Source organism: Anabrus simplex, chromosome 6 (genome assembly GCF_040414725.1).
Source record: "Anabrus simplex isolate iqAnaSimp1 chromosome 6, ASM4041472v1, whole genome shotgun sequence".
In the NCBI taxonomy this organism is placed as follows: Eukaryota; Metazoa; Arthropoda; class Insecta; order Orthoptera; family Tettigoniidae; genus Anabrus; species Anabrus simplex.
Window position 1 is genome coordinate 111,962,230 of NC_090270.1, and position 17,624 is coordinate 111,979,853.

General features: G+C 41.0%; 1 protein-coding gene across 1 annotated transcript in view; it reads right to left on the reverse strand.

Annotated features, from left to right (window-relative positions):
* LOC136875885 (uncharacterized) overlaps positions 1-17,624 on the reverse strand; it is a 156,571-nt gene that overhangs the window by 6,472 nt on the left and 132,475 nt on the right. The window lies entirely within an intron of this gene.

Genomic DNA, 17,624 nt, shown 5'->3' on the forward strand with positions numbered 1-17,624 from the left:
TGGGTTTTCCACATACAGATACACGCATAAGGTTACAAAAACCACATCATTCTTTTAGCAGTGATACATTTAAATTACAATGATATAATTGTATAACAGTCTTCCCACATACAGCCAGGCCCTCTTTCCTTCTGCTTGTAAGTCATCGTCGAGGAAACTCTAGGAAGAGACAGCGTCTGGACAAGAATCATAAACTCCATAAATGAATGGAACAAGATACGGATCTCGGACAGCCTAGACCTTTCAGAACCAATAATTCAAACAAATGGTGTACTCCAAGGGGACCCACTAAGGCCTCTGCTGTTCATCCTGGCAGCGAAGGACATTATGGAAATTGCACAAAATGAAGATGTAGCAGCATACGCCTACGCGGATGGTATTGTGATTGGTTCAAAAAGCTTAAAGAAACTTCAGAACACTATAAACGAAGTGGGAAAATGGTGCATCGAACACAAGTTCGAAATTAACACCGAGAAGACGGAAATGATGGTGTTCAGATCAGGAGGGCAAATACCAAAAATCTACAAGAATCACCCTAGAAGGGAAAATAATATCTATCATCAAAGAATACAAATATCTAGGGATAACACTCCAGCCGTCTGCGAAATGCTTCACTACGCACACGATAGAGAAAGCGACACAAGCAATTAGAGCGAACGAAATAAGCTTCATCAGAACACTAAATCTTGACACAACAATGGCATTCTTCAAATCGAAAATCGTTCCAATACTTACATATGGGATTGAAATTATATGGACACACCTGAATGAAAACAACTTAGCAACACTGGAAAGAGTTAAAGCAACATACATAAAAAGAGCAATCGGAGTGGAAAAAAAAAAAAAAAAAAAAAAAAAATCCAGATTAGTCTAACTTCTCGCGCGGGAAACTTTCCCCATAGAGGATTTAAGGACAATGTACACCCTACCTAACACAACGGCATCGGAGAAGCTACTAAGAACACTAATAAGGAAAAGAGAATAAGTTCCCACGGAATTCTATGGAACTGGGGCCATGATCTACCGTTCATGGTCAGCAGCAAGTTTTGAGACGAGGCGCGTGTTTACAAGGCTTGCAGTATATGGATTCCACCATGTCATTTGCGAAAATCCAACATACCACAAACCGTCGAACTCACGCAAGTGTACATTTATGTGAATGATATCACTTAGAATTCTGCAAAAAGAGGACTAGATCAATCAGAGACTGTGCGACCAATGGTGCAAGTGTTAAATTGTTATAACACCTTTCACTAATGTATGGCTATTTTGCTGCAATAAATGTTTTAATAATTGTATAACAAATAGTTTTGAAGCAATTAACAATTTATTTTTACATAATAACACACAAGATTAGAAAGAATCGCAAAACCACAAACATACATATCGATCCTACAAGTACCAATAGTTGCAATGAGCTGTAATAGCTAAACCTGAGTATTTAGCAAGCATAAATGATAATAACATAATTAAAAGTCCTTATTTTTTTGTTAGACCAAATGAATCTGAACTGTTGCTTATCCTACTTTTACATATGTCATAAACACCTTGAAGACACTTGGCTGCCCGTTCTGCACACTGATTTGGTCTGGGATTTTCCAGTCTTGAAGGTTCTTGATTCCAAAACCTTTTCACACTATTTAATCTTTTTCATGACCCCGCAAGGTGCTGCATAGCCTCTGATAATCACCTGAATTGTACATTTGGTTAGTAAACCAATGGTCTCCCAAAATGAGTAGCAAGATTCTTCTTTGTGGTAAAAGAATAAATGACAATGCTCGGGAATTCCATCTGGCGTTACGTAAGTTAGGAAATAAAATAAAAATAAAATACAATAAAATAAAAAAATAAAATAAAAAAATAAAAAAAGGAAAGAACAACTAAGGAGGAACAATTGAAATTGTAACGTGGTCCTTAGAAGGCCGGAACGCAAGAATAAGAAGAAGAAAGTAAAATAAAACAAAATAAAATAACTTCTTCATTCATCAGGTTACTACATTACATAATTATTCAGAAAAGCGCAAGATTACATAGTTACATACTTATAAAAATTAGTGATTGTTCTAGAAATTTATGGAAACTTATGTTAAATTATAGAAAGTTCAATAATGCCCTGGAAGGCTCCAGAGAATTCTACAAAAATACAGAATACTCTATAAAGTTTCCAAAAGTTTCGGGTGTTCGAAGAAAGTTTGAACATACTCAAAACGTAACAGGGATGTACAACTATCTTGTACATATGACTGAAATACGATTTTAGAAATTTCATGTTGACGGTTACTGTTTCTCAAAGATAAAAAGAATTAGGACTTTTATAATTACTTTTGAACTAATGTTCCTCGTTTCATGACATGGAAAATCATTTTTTTTAATAAAGCGTTAAAAAGTTATAACCTTAATTCCCACGACATATATTAAAGTGGACTAAGTACCACATTGAAGCTGATTCTACAAGAGAAAACAGAAGGTCGTAGAGGTGTTGGAAGAAAACGAGCATCCTGGCCTTCAAGATTGGTGGAAACTATTCCGCCTAGCAGAAAACAACGACGGATACGCCACATTCATATCCAATATCAATGGAACCTCATAGGGCACATTCACGAAAAAGGGAATTAAACTTTAGTGCACTAAGGCTATCAAGGGTTCCTTTTACACTTAATGAGGGCCACGGGGAACTTGGCTTGAGTGGTATCAAACATATCATAATCGTGGGATTACAAGAAAAACAAATCTTTTCTAAACAAATTTCTTTATAAGAATTTATTTCCTACTCAATTGAATTTAACAATATCCCCTTAAAACTAAATGGTATGTATAATCATATTAAAACTAAAACATGTTACAGCCCCTTGGAATAATCGTCAGCTGGTAATTCTAGGAGAAAACTAGTGAAATAAAATGCGTTGGACTGTCGTGACACAGGTTTTGCCACGACGAGTAGTGATGAATAATCAGATTGTTTTCTCGAGCGGTACGGATGTTTACTTCAATGGGCCTGGGTGATTCGCTACGTGTGAAGGAGACGAAGTCCTCTGCTTCCCAAAACCTTCTTTAATTATAAACTGATGAATATATATATGTATAATTATATACAGTATTTACAACTTCTCCTCAAGTTCGAATATTAGAATATAGAAGACTTGGCGTGGTCGAAGTACTGTATTGAATATTCTAAGTCCAAACTCGGACCCTATTATTATTATTATTATTATTATTATTATTATTATTATTATTATTATTATTTCACCTTTGCTGTTCGTAGTTTACATGGATCATATGCTGAAAGGTATAAAATGGCAGGGAGGGATTCAGTTAGGTGGAAATGTAGTAAGCAGCCTGGCCTATGCTGACGACTTGGTCTTAATGGCAGACTGTGCCGAAAGCCTGCAGTCTAACATCTTGGAACTTGAAAATAGGTGCAATGAGTATGGTATGAAAATTAGCCTCTCGAAGACTAAATTGATGTCAGTAGGTAAGAAATCCAACAGAATTGAATGTCAGATTGGTGATACAAAGCTAGAACAGGTCGATAATTTCAAGTATTTAGGTTGTGTGTTTTCCCAGGATGGTAATATAGTAAGTGAGATTGAATCAAGGTGTAGTAAAGCTAATGCAGTGAGCTCGCAGTTGCGATCAACAGTATTCTGTAAGAAGGAAGTCAGCTCCCAGACAAAACTATCTTTACATCGGTCTGTTTTCAGACCAACTTTGCTTTATGGGAGCGAAAGCTGGGTGGACTCAGGATATCTTATTCATAAGTTAGAAGTAACAGACATGAAAGTAGCAAGAATGATTGCTGGTACAAACAGGTGGGAACAATGGCAGGAGGGAACTCGGAATGAGGAGATAAAGGCTAATTTAGGAATGAACTCGATGGATGAAGCTGTACGCATAAACCGGCTTCGGTGGTGGGGTCATGTGAGGCGAATGGAGGAGGATAGGTTACCTAGGAGAATAATGGACTCTGTTATGGAGGGTAAGAGAAGTAGAGGGAGACCAAGACGACGATGGTTAGACTCTGTTTCTAACGATTTAAAGATAAGAGGTATAGAACTAAATGAGGCCACAACACTAGTTGCAAATCGAGGATTGTGGCGACGTTTAGTAAATTTTCAGAGGCTTGCAGACTGAACGCTGAAAGGCATAACAGTCTATAATGATAATGTATGTATGTATGTATTATTATTATTATTATTATTATTATCGGAGACCTGACTGACAAAGCTTCAGCCCGCACTCCTAGTAGAATTGTTCCAAAAAGCCTCGACTAGGGTGTGTATCCCTGTTTTATACCTTGTCTATGTTACGCCCTTCTTCTAGAAAGCAATGGAAGTTCTCTTCCTATGGTAACTGTCCACAGTCACACCAAAACGGAATTGCCTCTTTCCGTTCACTTTCCACCCACATTTTCTAAAGACATACTACGCACCTTCAGCAGGGTGCAGCATGTGATTCACCCTACTTCGACCAAGCCTTACTTCCAATTGCACAACCTGTTGCTTACAGCTTTTGTGTGCCTTCAAACTCTTAAGACCTACAGTATGTGGTTCTTCATTTTACCTTAAATCTTTCTTCCATTATTATCATAATACCTTGGCTTCACTGCCATTACATACATATGAATATTAACTCATAATTTCCCCATAATATCAATGTATGTCTCAGCGACAGCATTCCTCCTACGCTCCCGGTCACGGGTTCGATTCTCGGAAGAGTGAGTCGTGAGCTCGAACTGGGGGCGGACACGACAGGACATGAAAATACGAGAAAAAGGAACTTTTTGGACATTGACACATTAAAAAGTTAAAACGGAAACAAACAAACAAGATGCTATGATTTAGTCTAGAAAAATGTTCTGGTGTAAATTTGGTCGGTATAAAACAATATAAAAGTCTCCTCTTGAGAAAATCGGATACAACGCGGGTTGTAAATCAAGCAAGACTGGAAGAGACTTCTTTTGAGTTTATACGATGGACCTCTTTGTCAGAGAGTCAATATGGAACGCTAAATATGATGTTTGGTGTTGGAATTCTTAATATAGTACCTCTTGTTTATGTTGATGGAGATATATTCTCTTCCAGGCCCCCGAAGTGGACTATGCCAGTCTGTGTCGACGGTTTTCACGTTATCATTTTAATGTGACTATACATACAGTTTAGTTTTACGTAGATAGTCTTAATTTTTGTTGAATTGGTGGACCATTAGAAATAAATTCTTTTAAATAATTCTTTTAAATAATTTCATTTAAATAATTTTGTTTAAAAATTGTCAAGTAAATACGGAATTAAATATGAAATACATTATTTGCAAACTAAAACGAAGTCAAACGTTTTACGTCTGAGGAAGACAGGTTTGAATGTTTCCAGTCCTTCATTGACAATATCTGCTCTCAGAATAATAAGAATATTTATATTAAAAATGATTCTGTGGGCTTGTTAGAGTATCTAGGAAAGAAATATGCAGCCGAAGTAATGTATTTTACCTGAATTATATTGAAAGAAAATGCAAATTAGAAAGTTCAGTACCCAAAATTACCTTATTCAGCTTAATGAATAACACCGGCGAATAGTGAGGAAAGAATGACATAGGGTTGTTTGGAAATATCACCATCTTAAAAGTGATTTGATATGTTTCCCTTGTAAACCCACGATATTGTGTCCTGCAGAAGAATATAGTTAAATTTATGTTCCATGGCTGAATGTTAGCGCAGTGGCCATCTGGCTTCCATTCTCGGCCATGTCGAGGATTTTAACCACGTCTGGTTAATTCTTCTGACTTAGGAATTGGATGTTTCGTTTATCTCAATACACTCTTCTTCATATTAACACAACTCATCAGACTACCAACCACCACAGGAACACGCAGTAGTGAATACTTCTCTCTACATAGGGTTGGCGTCAGGAAGGGAACGATGAGGAGTGATATATACCAGGAATTATTTAAATGAGTTATCGAAAATATTCAGGAAAGAACAAACAAGAATTTCGGTGAGGAACTTCCAATGCTTAAAATGTATAATTGAGAATTTATCGAAGTAAAGAAACATCACATACCCTAGTATAGCATATGAGCTTGTGGTACGTTTCACGCGTAAGTTTCTTATTCTTCTTATTTCGACTAGCATGCTTGAGACCACGCTTCCAATGTGGCTCCTTTCTTTTCTTTGTCCACCATGTACCTTTCTTCTTTAGGTGTTCCTCTGGAGAATCAAGGACTTTTTACAGGATCTATCTCATCTCACAGTCAGTCTATTTTGTAAGTCTGTTAGTCCCAGTTCTTTTATGTTCTTATCAAGCTTCGTCAGCCATGTGATACGGACATTTTTGTTTCTCCAGAAGGTTGGTCAGTCTAATATGAGACAATATTGCCGCATGACGATAGTAAACTACCCCTGGCTGAATCACAGAGTATCTGGGAGTACAGCTCTGAATTTTTTCGTTTCCGTTATGTCCCATCTTCCAGTACTGGGCGTAAGATTTTTCCGGATAATTTTTTTCTCTCTTTCTAACTTTCAGTTTTTCAATCAAGTCTTTTCTGTTTAGCGACAGACATTCCAAAGCATCCAATGCTATCGGACGGTTGACTCTTCTGTGGTGTTTCAGATTCAGATTGCGTGAAAGGCACAGCTTGTTGTAGGTGTTTTTGAGTCAGTCGACAGGCCACTACCAGCTGGGTAGACCCCACTCTGTATGCGCAATTCTCCCGCAACATTTTCAAGTACACAGTTAAAGAAGAGTGGATCATCTTATATGACCCGTCTGGTTCGATATCTCGCCTCTGAATTTATTTTCGGCGTGTGTGTGTGAGAGAGAGCTAGTAAGGATTTGTGGAATGAATCCACGGGTTTGCAATCTAGTCCTAGTTCCTAGATGTAGTTAGGGTTAGTCTATCCAAGGAGTCGAAAGCCTTCCCAAAATCAACAAATCAACCACCTTGCGTCTTCTAAACTTGGAATAGGCTAGTACTGTTTCGAGGTTGAGAATTTGTTCAATACAATATCGGCCCTTCCTAAAGCCTGCCTGGTATTCGCACAGTTGTCTGACCTGTTGATTCTCTGCTTTTGTTAATAAAGATTTAGAGAGGACCTTGTACGTTTCCGGGAGGAGAGAGATCCATTGGCAGTTGTTCACGTCAGTAAGAAGGAGTTGGATCAAATCTAAGGTCGAATCAGGTGCCAACGACTCTGTTTCCCAGATATTCTGAATGACCTCACTGCCATGCTACCGGCAGCCTTCCCGAGTTCAGCCACAGTGGAGTTCTACCATCTGCCCTGCTTTCCTTGAGCAACTGCATGATTTAATTGACTTCTTCCAGTGAAACAGGCAGTGATCCCAGGTTTAAAGTCATTATTCACTGGGTGGATCACAATTGAACAGGTGTGTGTGTGTGAGAGAGAGCTTGTAAGGATTTGTGGAATGAATTTGGCTAGAAATTGGCCGTTGTCCTTGTACCGGGCGGTACACCTCTACACCGTTTATTTAAAAGTTGCGCCAGTTGAAACTCCTCTTCTGGAGGAAGGTTGAACTTTATCTATTCTATTAATTCTCTACTTTCTCAGAAGATGTCACCACGTGGAAAATTTTGAGTTTTTGAACTGTGTCACTTTTGATGTGTTTTTGTTTCGCTTGAAGTAAGAAGTGTGAACTTTCTCTTCTAGAGGACACTACTGAAGATCAACAATAGTGCGACCTAGTGCGGAGTTAAAGAACTATTTTGTTGGAGAAATTTTTATTTCAAGAGTTTGTTCTTTGTTAAATTTCCTTCTGTCATTGTTTAAGTTGGCTGTATACCCCTCTTTTTCCCCTTAGTTTGGATCTAGCCAATCCCGAATTTCTTTAATTAATTTTCCACCAATAATGTGTTTCTTTTTCCTCTATGTAGGGGTTTCTTTTCCCGAACCAATAAAAACTTTGAGGGAGGGTGTTTTATTTCCCCTAACGCCTAGAATCTTCCGCGAGAGGATATAAACTGCTGATTTTGGGGTCTCCGGGCCACTTCTGTTCCATCTTTCAGTGTATTAAGTACATAGCAGGAGGCGGGAAGCGCCTCTTTCTTCTTCAGCCGTTCAACACCAGGTAATGGCCTATTAATAACTTCTTTTCTTGCTAGGTCGGCAGTTTAACACTCGCGGCGGGTTCGAAGCATTTCCATCATGTAACCTTTTCCTAAAATGTAATTACTCTTTTCATCTTTTTCTTGTAAAGCTACATATTGGGATAGAGAGTGCTAACCCTCTCGAGCTCCCACTCACATTTGTTTTGAGGTGAACTTATTTTCTCAAACTATTCTTCGTTTATGTAATGTAAAGTGTTCTTCTCTAAGTCACCTCTGTAGTATGGGATTAGCCCTTGCGTTAGCGGCCCAGAGCCAGATTAGGTTTTAAAAAAAACAAAGTGTATTAGGAGTGCAAGATCGCCTCCTCTCAAATTGTTATTTTAGAGGTCATGTAATCAACCTTCTTTTCATGTAATAGACCTCTGTAGGTTGGGTATTTTACCCCTGTGAATACGTCCTTAAAGGACAGCTTGAAGGTAGAGTTTGGTTTGGCCTTTGAGAGGCTTAAATTTTAAGAGCGGATCGCTCTTTTGAAAATGGAGTGTCATATGCCTCGTGGAGGCTTTTCTGTGTAATTCGGAGCCAGGGGCTCCTAGGGATGAATGGGGTTTTCTGCCCCTCTGTTAAAACTTGTGTTTGTGGTAAAACTGAGCTGATCGCAGAAGTCAGGGCGTGAAGCCCAAAACCTGTAAATATTGTATCTCCCCTTGTTTTGCTACATTGTACCTGCCATGTCTGTTATTGCTTTGTTTTTGAAAAGAAAATATAACCTAGTTAAATTTTAAATTACTTTTACATTAACTTTGATTCCGTAGTTTGAAACCCATTCACGCCCGCACCTTCTTACGCCTCTACCTACCGCTAAAACGCGGTAACAAGTGGTAGCAGAGCGTGGTTGAATGGGTATCAATTTAGCCCCTTTTGACGGCTAAACATTGCTTTGATTCGAACTCTAACAATTTTCTCAGTTGCTGGAATTTTTGAGTTTTTCAAAATTGTTCTGTCATCATGCCCGGCCCTCGCGATGTTCTCCTCCTTAACTACTTGCGCAAAGAGGAGTTGATATATGAGTTAACTATCAGAAACGTTCAATCTGGAGGCACGGTTGCAATAGACACTAACAAGCTTAGAGAGTCCCTTGATTTGCCCATTTCCATCCCCAATTTGGGAGAGAAAGAAATTGATGACTCTCTTTCCACGATTGTCGAGAATATTACTGGGCTTGCATCGGTAGTCAGCTTTTTTGATGAAAACGATCCATCTCCTAATCAAATTAAGCGTGTGCAAGGCAGGCTGTATCACTTTGCAAATAGAGTTAATGATCTGTTGTCTCTAAAGGTGAATGACGTTCAGAGGAAGCAAGCTAATACGCTCCTTGAAACTATTTCTGAATTGTCTAATAAGGTCACTCAATTGCTAACCGGCGAAGCTCCTCCCAAAACTGATCAACCCGCCACGGTGAATGTAGGTAACGAGGAAGAGCCTCCTCAGGGAGAAGTCAATAGGATAACCGTTGCTGCTCAAACTATCTCTGCCCCATCGAACAACGAATCTGAACGCCGTGCGTCATTGAGTAACATCCGCTCTGAATTAACTTCTTTGCCATTGAAACCTTTAACGACTATGTCACCTGGGTTCAGCAGCTTGCCTCATCCATTGGCAATGTTGCTTAGAGGTATCTCTAAGTTTTCCGTCAACACCACCAGTGACGTAATTTCATTTTTAAGATTTCTAGTGGAATTTCAGGATCATGCCCTTGTGTTTTCTCTTTCCCCATGTCAAATTTTGCAAATTATCTATCCTTATGCTATTGGTGTTCTATCTGACAAAATAGTTAGAGCCATCGCTGAGCAATCTTCTATTGAGGATTTCCATGCCCATTTGCTAGCTAACTTCATCCCGGCTAGGGCCAGGTCCTCCCTTATTCAGAAATACTATTATCGGGTACAGCGCTGGGATGAAAACCTGGCAGACTTCATCCAAGATATTAAGTTTTATACTAGGGTGTTTGCTCTTCACTTCCCTGAGGATCAAATTGTACAAGCTATTGTGGAAGGTATTTCACCATCCTATAGGTCATATTTGTGTTTCGCGGCGTGCCCGCAAACGTTCTCGGAACTTGAAGCATTGGCAGTCTCAGCGGAAGGAGTTAGATACGCCGATTCTTTGCGTGTCGCGAAAGAACCCCCGCCTTCCTTTAGTAACACTCGGCCTCCACCTCGCCGACCAGTCAATCCCCGTAAATGTTATGCTTGCGGGTCGCCTGACCATCTGCGGAATAAGTGTCCTCTGATCAAGTCAAGTGGGACAAGGAATGGAGCAGGGTCATCACAAGGCTGTTTTAAGTGTGGGGCCTTCTCACATATCGCCAAGAATTGCCCAAACTCAAATAGCACCCCCTCCTGCTCAACTTCTGGTGCAAATTCCAGCTATGCCAATAATAAAAAGTGACTAGTGGCGTCGGCTGAGCCGACTAATCCATCTTCCCGAGACTCAGCCCCTAGTAAACAGGTTGTAAATGCAGAGAACGACCAGCCTTCAAATTCATCTTTTGAATGCCCTAAAGAGTGTCTTAGGATTGCGGCGGATACCCCCGCACCTGTTCCTTTTCTTAAGATTGAGTTAAATAACGAGCCTATAACAGCTCTCTTAGATTCAGGCAGTGTTTGTTCCATTATTTCGGCTGATTGGTATTCTAAATTGAAATCTGTTTGTAAACTCCCTGACTATGACTCATCTCCTGTTAAATATGTTTCGGCTAATTCATCTCCATTAGAAATTCTAGGTTCCTTACATGTCAAAATTCGGGTTTTTAAATTTACATGGAAGATCAAATTGTTTGTGGCCAAGCGTTTGTCTTGCCCCATCATATTGGGAGCGGACTTCATTTCTCACACTGGTCTTGTGCTCGATCTCCAGAGTAGGTCGTGCACATTCAAATTTGCGTCCAATTGTAGAATTCCCTTGTTAAAGTGTAATTCTGTATCATGTTCATCTATTTCGCCTACCCAGGATGAGATGTTGTTAGACCTTAGACATCTACCTGAGGAGCAGGCTGATAGTATTCGGAAACTGTGTCAGTCGTTTCCCGAGGTGTTCTCTGATACTCTTGGTGTTACTGACCTTATTGAATACAAAATTGAGGTCACGGATTCAATTCCTGTCCGTTTTCCACCGTATAGGCTATCTCCACCTAAAATGAAGGCTCTGAAAGAAATCATCGATCAGATGTTGAAGGATGGTATTATTAGGCCCTCTAAGTCAGCGTATTCTTCGCCTATTTTTCTAGTCCCGAAACCCCAAGGAGGCTTCAGGCCTGTCATTGATTACAGGGCTCTCAATCGGAAGGTGGTGTTGCAATCTGTGCCCCTTCCCGACCTTCATTCTTGCTTTTCATGGTTTCGAAAGGCCAAGTTCTTCACTATCTTGGACTTGAATCAGGCCTATAATCAAATTCCCCTTGCCGAGGAGTCTAAACATCTTACAGCGTTTGCCACGGACTGGAATTTATACGAATACAACCGCGTGCCTTTCGGGCTCCCCACGGGGGCAGCTGTGCTCACTAGGCTACTAGATAGGGTCTTCTCCGACATCAAATTTGAGTACTTATATCACTACTTGGATGATGTCGTCGTATTTTCCGAGACTTTTGAAGAACATCTAGATCATCTGCGAGAAGTTCTCAATCGCCTTCGTAAGGCTGGGTTAACTGTCAAGTTGTCCAAGGTTGCCTTTGCTAAGCCCTCTATGTCATTCCTAGGGCATATTGTGTCTCCCGATGGGGTAGCTGTCGATCATTCTAGAACACAGGCCATCCGTGATTTTAAACCTCCTAAGGACATCAAAGGTATCGCTAGATTCATTGGTATGGTGAATTTCTTCAGGAAGTTTATTCCTAACTTCGCTAATAGAGCGGCGCCCTTAAACCTTCTTCGTAGGAAAGGCATCAAATTCGAGTGGGGACCTTCTCAACAAGCCGCTTTCGAAGATCTTAAATTAGCTCTCTGTAATGCCCCTGTACTTGCTATGCCTGATTTCTCGAAGAAATTCATCGTCCAAACGGACGCGTCGTCGTCAGCTGTAGCTGCAGTCCTTCTTCAAGAGACTGAACTAGGGAGGCGTCCCATCGCCTATGCATCTAGGACTCTATCGGCTCAAGAAGCCAAGTATTCCATCTATGAGCTCGAAGGGTTGGCAGTCTTATTCGCCTTAGAAAAGTTCCGTCTCTATCTGGAACATGTCAAATTCGACCTGGAGACAGATAATCAAGCCTTAAGCTGGGTCTTAGGTAGGCCGCGTCGTACTGGTCGTATAGCCCGTTGGGCCATCCGTATTTCTGCCTTCCAATTTGATGTACGACATATCAGAGGTACCGAAAATGTTGTTGCTGATGGACTCAGCCGTATGTTTCACAACGACGTCGAAACCCACGAACCGGTCGACAGTTCATCACCTTCCGAGTCCATACTATCCGAGGTTAATGCCATCCTAACAGATGCTCCCATGCTTTTTAGGGATATTGAGAAATACCAACGTGAAGATCCGACGCTGGCTCCTATAATGGAAACCCTTTCTTCTGGGGAACATGCTGTCCCTTATGTTCTGAGGAATGGTGTTCTATGTTGCCCTTCGAGGCATGATAAGTTGATGAAAGTTGTTGTTCCAGCGGTTCTTGTACCTATGATCTTCAAGTATTATCATGAGACCCCATTAGGAGGGCATCTGGGTATCTTTAAAACTCGTGAAAAGATTCGTGAAATGTTCATCTGGAAAGGTATGGACGGTGAAATTCGGGAACTTGTAAAAGCTTGTAAATCTTGTTTGATCAGTAAACCCACCATGTCCACTAAAGTAGGCCTTTTGTCTTCTCATCAAGCGTCGCGCCCCATGGAACGCCTCTATATCGATTATGTGGGACCCTTCCCCCAGTCAAAGGGTAATGCCAACAAGTTCATCTTTGTGTGTGTAGATGGTTTTACAAGATTTTCCTGGTTATTTCCGACTAAGCTGGCTACCGCTCAGTCCAACATTACTTGCCTAAATTCTATTTTTGCTTCTTTTGGTCCGTGCCAATACATTGTATCTGATAATGCTAAAGCTTTTACATCAAATCTGTTTCGTAAATTCTGTTTTGACTTGTCCATCTCTCATGTAACTACATCTGCTTATTACCCCCAACCATCTCTGGCTGAACGGGTTAACCGTAATCTCAGGTCCGCACTCATTGCCTATCATCATGAAGATCCTTCCAGGTGGGACACGTCCCTGCATTGGATAGCTTTTGCTTTGAATTCGGCGGTTCATGAATCTCACAAGTTTACTCCAGCTTCCTTGATGTTCAAGTTTGTTCCCAACTCGCCGCTCTCTAACCTCTGGTCTTTGAATGACATTCTACCCGAGACAATAGATCCGGATAACATTAAAGATCTTTGGAAGAAGGCTAAAGCCAATCTTAAAGTGTCTCATGAAAAGGTTAGGGAAAGGTATGATCGTGGACGGAGACCCACCACCTTGAAGGTAGGTGACCAGGTTATGGTCAAAAATTTTGTTCCCGCGGGCAAGCTTGCCCCCAGATTCCAGGGGCCTTGTATCATTCTCGATTTTCTTACGCCGGTTACCTTATTGTTAAGTAATCCAGCCACCGAGAGGATATTTAGAGTTCACCTGTCCCAGGTGAAGCCGGTGTAATTTCTCTGTTAACTTGCTTTATATTATTTTGAAAGGATATGAAGGTTATATTTTTTTTTTGAGTTTCACTTTTAAGGCATTCTGCCCCTTCTATAGGATTTTGTTTCTTATGTAAGCATGTTTGTGAAACTTGCCCCGACCCATTAAACTGCCATCCTGTTCTTGCCACGGCCATTATCACGCTCCCGTCTCCTGCTTCACCTTACACTGTGGCTTCATAATAGTAAATGCCATGGATATCTACACGCCGCTGGCCCCTCAACCTCTCCACAAGCCTGTACCCTCAAAGAAGATGATAGTCCAACACAATTCTGCCGCCTAGCTTTAATGTTTCAGCGCCCCCGCAGCCGCGCAGCGCCGTGCAGCGACTGGGGAGGGGGATGGGCCCCCTCCTCTCCAGCGAGGACGACATGTGCACGGCGAGCCGGAGCTCACCTCCCGGCCAAGGCTGATGTGCGGCGCACGACCTGCTACATGCCCGCAGCCTGTATCTGTTCACCGCGGGCGCGGCGTACTTCAACACCTCTGCTCCCCTCATAGTGCGGGCGAGCGGTATCTCAGGGTACTTGAGGGGTCCGAGCGGCCTCCGTTGGACGCAAGCTGCAACGGCCGGTCCGGCCATTCGACTCAATCTACATCAACTACATGGACAGTCACCATAAGCAATAATTACATTTGGGAATTTAACAACAATATTTGGTGGACATTGCAAAACTTTTCTTCACTTTTAAGCATTAAAGGTTTATCTTCAGAAATTCAACTACTACAAACAGAAAGACTTTACTGCACCTGCAACAACAAAATTTTGAAATTGAAACCAACCAAATTACTAAAATCTTATAAATGCTTCCGCAATTAATCTTAATATCAACATCATTACTTGGACTTTGTTTCAAACTGGTTTCATGTGTCACCCCTGGAGGAACTTTTGGGGGGGGAGGTCTGTACCGGGCGGTACACCTCTACACCGTTTATTTAAAAGTTGCGCCAGTTGAAACTCCTCTTCTGGAGGAAGGTTGAACTTTATCTATTCTATTAATTCTCTACTTTCTCAGAAGATGTCACCACGTGGAAAATTTTGAGTTTTTGAACTGTGTCACTTTTGATGTGTTTTTGTTTCGCTTGAAGTAAGAAGTGTGAACTTTCTCTTCTAGAGGACACTACTGAAGATCAACAATAGTGCGACCTAGTGCGGAGTTAAAGAACTATTTTGTTGGAGAAATTTTTATTTCAAGAGTTTGTTCTTTGTTAAATTTCCTTCTGTCATTGTTTAAGTTGGCTGTATACCCCTCTTTTTCCCCTTAGTTTGGATCTAGCCAATCCCGAATTTCTTTAATTAATTTTCCACCAATAATGTGTTTCTTTTTCCTCTATGTAGGGGTTTCTTTTCCCGAACCAATAAAAACTTTGAGGGAGGGTGTTTTATTTCCCCTAACGCCTAGAATCTTCCGCGAGAGGATATAAACTGCTGATTTTGGGGTCTCCGGGCCACTTCTGTTCCATCTTTCAGTGTATTAAGTACATAGCAGGAGGCGGGAAGCGCCTCTTTCTTCTTCAGCCGTTCAACACCAGGTAATGGCCTATTAATAACTTCTTTTCTTGCTAGGTCGGCAGTTTAACACTCGCGGCGGGTTCGAAGCATTTCCATCATGTAACCTTTTCCTAAAATGTAATTACTCTTTTCATCTTTTTCTTGTAAAGCTACATATTGGGATAGAGAGTGCTAACCCTCTCGAGCTCCCACTCACATTTGTTTTGAGGTGAACTTATTTTCTCAAACTATTCTTCGTTTATGTAATGTAAAGTGTTCTTCTCTAAGTCACCTCTGTAGTATGGGATTAGCCCTTGCGTTAGCGGCCCAGAGCCAGATTAGGTTTTAAAAAAAACAAAGTGTATTAGGAGTGCAAGATCGCCTCCTCTCAAATTGTTATTTTAGAGGTCATGTAATCAACCTTCTTTTCATGTAATAGACCTCTGTAGGTTGGGTATTTTACCCCTGTGAATACGTCCTTAAAGGACAGCTTGAAGGTAGAGTTTGGTTTGGCCTTTGAGAGGCTTAAATTTTAAGAGCGGATCGCTCTTTTGAAAATGGAGTGTCATATGCCTCGTGGAGGCTTTTCTGTGTAATTCGGAGCCAGGGGCTCCTAGGGATGAATGGGGTTTTCTGCCCCTCTGTTAAAACTTGTGTTTGTGGTAAAACTGAGCTGATCGCAGAAGTCAGGGCGTGAAGCCCAAAACCTGTAAATATTGTATCTCCCCTTGTTTTGCTACATTGTACCTGCCATGTCTGTTATTGCTTTGTTTTTGAAAAGAAAATATAACCTAGTTAAATTTTAAATTACTTTTACATTAACTTTGATTCCGTAGTTTGAAACCCATTCACGCCCGCACCTTCTTACGCCTCTACCTACCGCTAAAACGCGGTAACAGTCCTGTAAACAGATTGCTTTATGAGTCTCTGTCGTGAAGGCTCGGTGGGATATATTTACCGAGATTCTTCTTGAACGTTATGTAAACGTCTCTGGAGTTACTTTTATTGACTCTCTATTTGATCTCGCTCAGTTGATTTTAGGTGAAGCTGGGTTTGATTCCTCGGATTAGCTTGGGCGTAAGCTTCCTCTGTTCTAAGAATTTATCTCAATCTTTTCTGGTTTTATGAGAGATGTAACACAGCCATACCCTCTGTCTTTCAGCTGTTGTGTACATATTTCAGTCCAAAACACATGCTTCCTTCCTCTTGTTAGGGAGGTGAGTTCACTAGCCCCTTGACTAGGGCTACCTTCAGATGGTCCCATATAGTCAGCCTCTGACTTATATCTTGGTTGCTCTTAAGTGGTTTTGTGTCAAATTTGAATTATTATTATTTCTTATATCATGACTCATCTACATAGACATGGGATAGGACTGGAACTTTGTGGAACTTTATCATAAATACCATAACCAGTTGAACATTTTTCTGAATTATCAAAATGTCTAGAAACGTTTGGTATAAATGAATCAGAATCTACCATAAGCGCATCTGGAAGGATAGAAAAAAATCTGAGGAGTCGAGTAAGTTTAAGAAGTCTGCAGTAAAAGTGCCAGAGAGTACCGGCAGTGCAAGAAAGTAGAGGAGCCCGCGCAGCGGGACGTACATCGCAGCGTTTGTACCGCATCTTAGGTGTCTGTGGAGTGGAAGTCGGCTGTAGAAAAAAAACAGCCATTTGGGGTCCTGCCCGACACCATCTATGACCACCAACAGCTCGTGGAGGATGACCAGACCCGAATGGAGGAGGTACGGTGGGACAGGATTTCGCAGGCTGCCACTAAAATCATATTCAATAAATGAGACCAAACAGAGGTGAAACAAAGGAACGAAGATCAAGGAACGATCTGTACGAAACATGAGGACGATCTCCGAAGAAAGAAGACTCAAAAGAGTAAGATTTGCTGGACATATGATCAGGATGGATATGGAGAGAATGACTAGAAGTGTATGAGAGATAAGGGGGTAGGACGAGAGGAAATATGTGAAATAAGTAGGTTGTGGAACTCCGGAAGGACTGGACTGAGATGAAGATCAAAGTGGAAGGGAGAGAGAACTGAAGAAATAAATATACACCAACCAATATGCCAGAGATCAATGACAGAGAAAGGTACAGGAATAGGATAAACAAGCACCAGTGGGGGAGACAAGTGAAGAGGATACTGAAAATATCAGCTGAAGAACGGGAGAGAATGCGAGAGAGGATGAAGAGCTGGGAGGTGAAGAAGAAATTCCAAATCAAAGCTGCCTGTGATCCTACACGGGCCGTAACGAAAGAGGAAGGAGGTGAAGAAACAGAAGAATAATATTCAATAAATATTGTTGTTACATCTAATTTGATCTACTTCATTTTGTC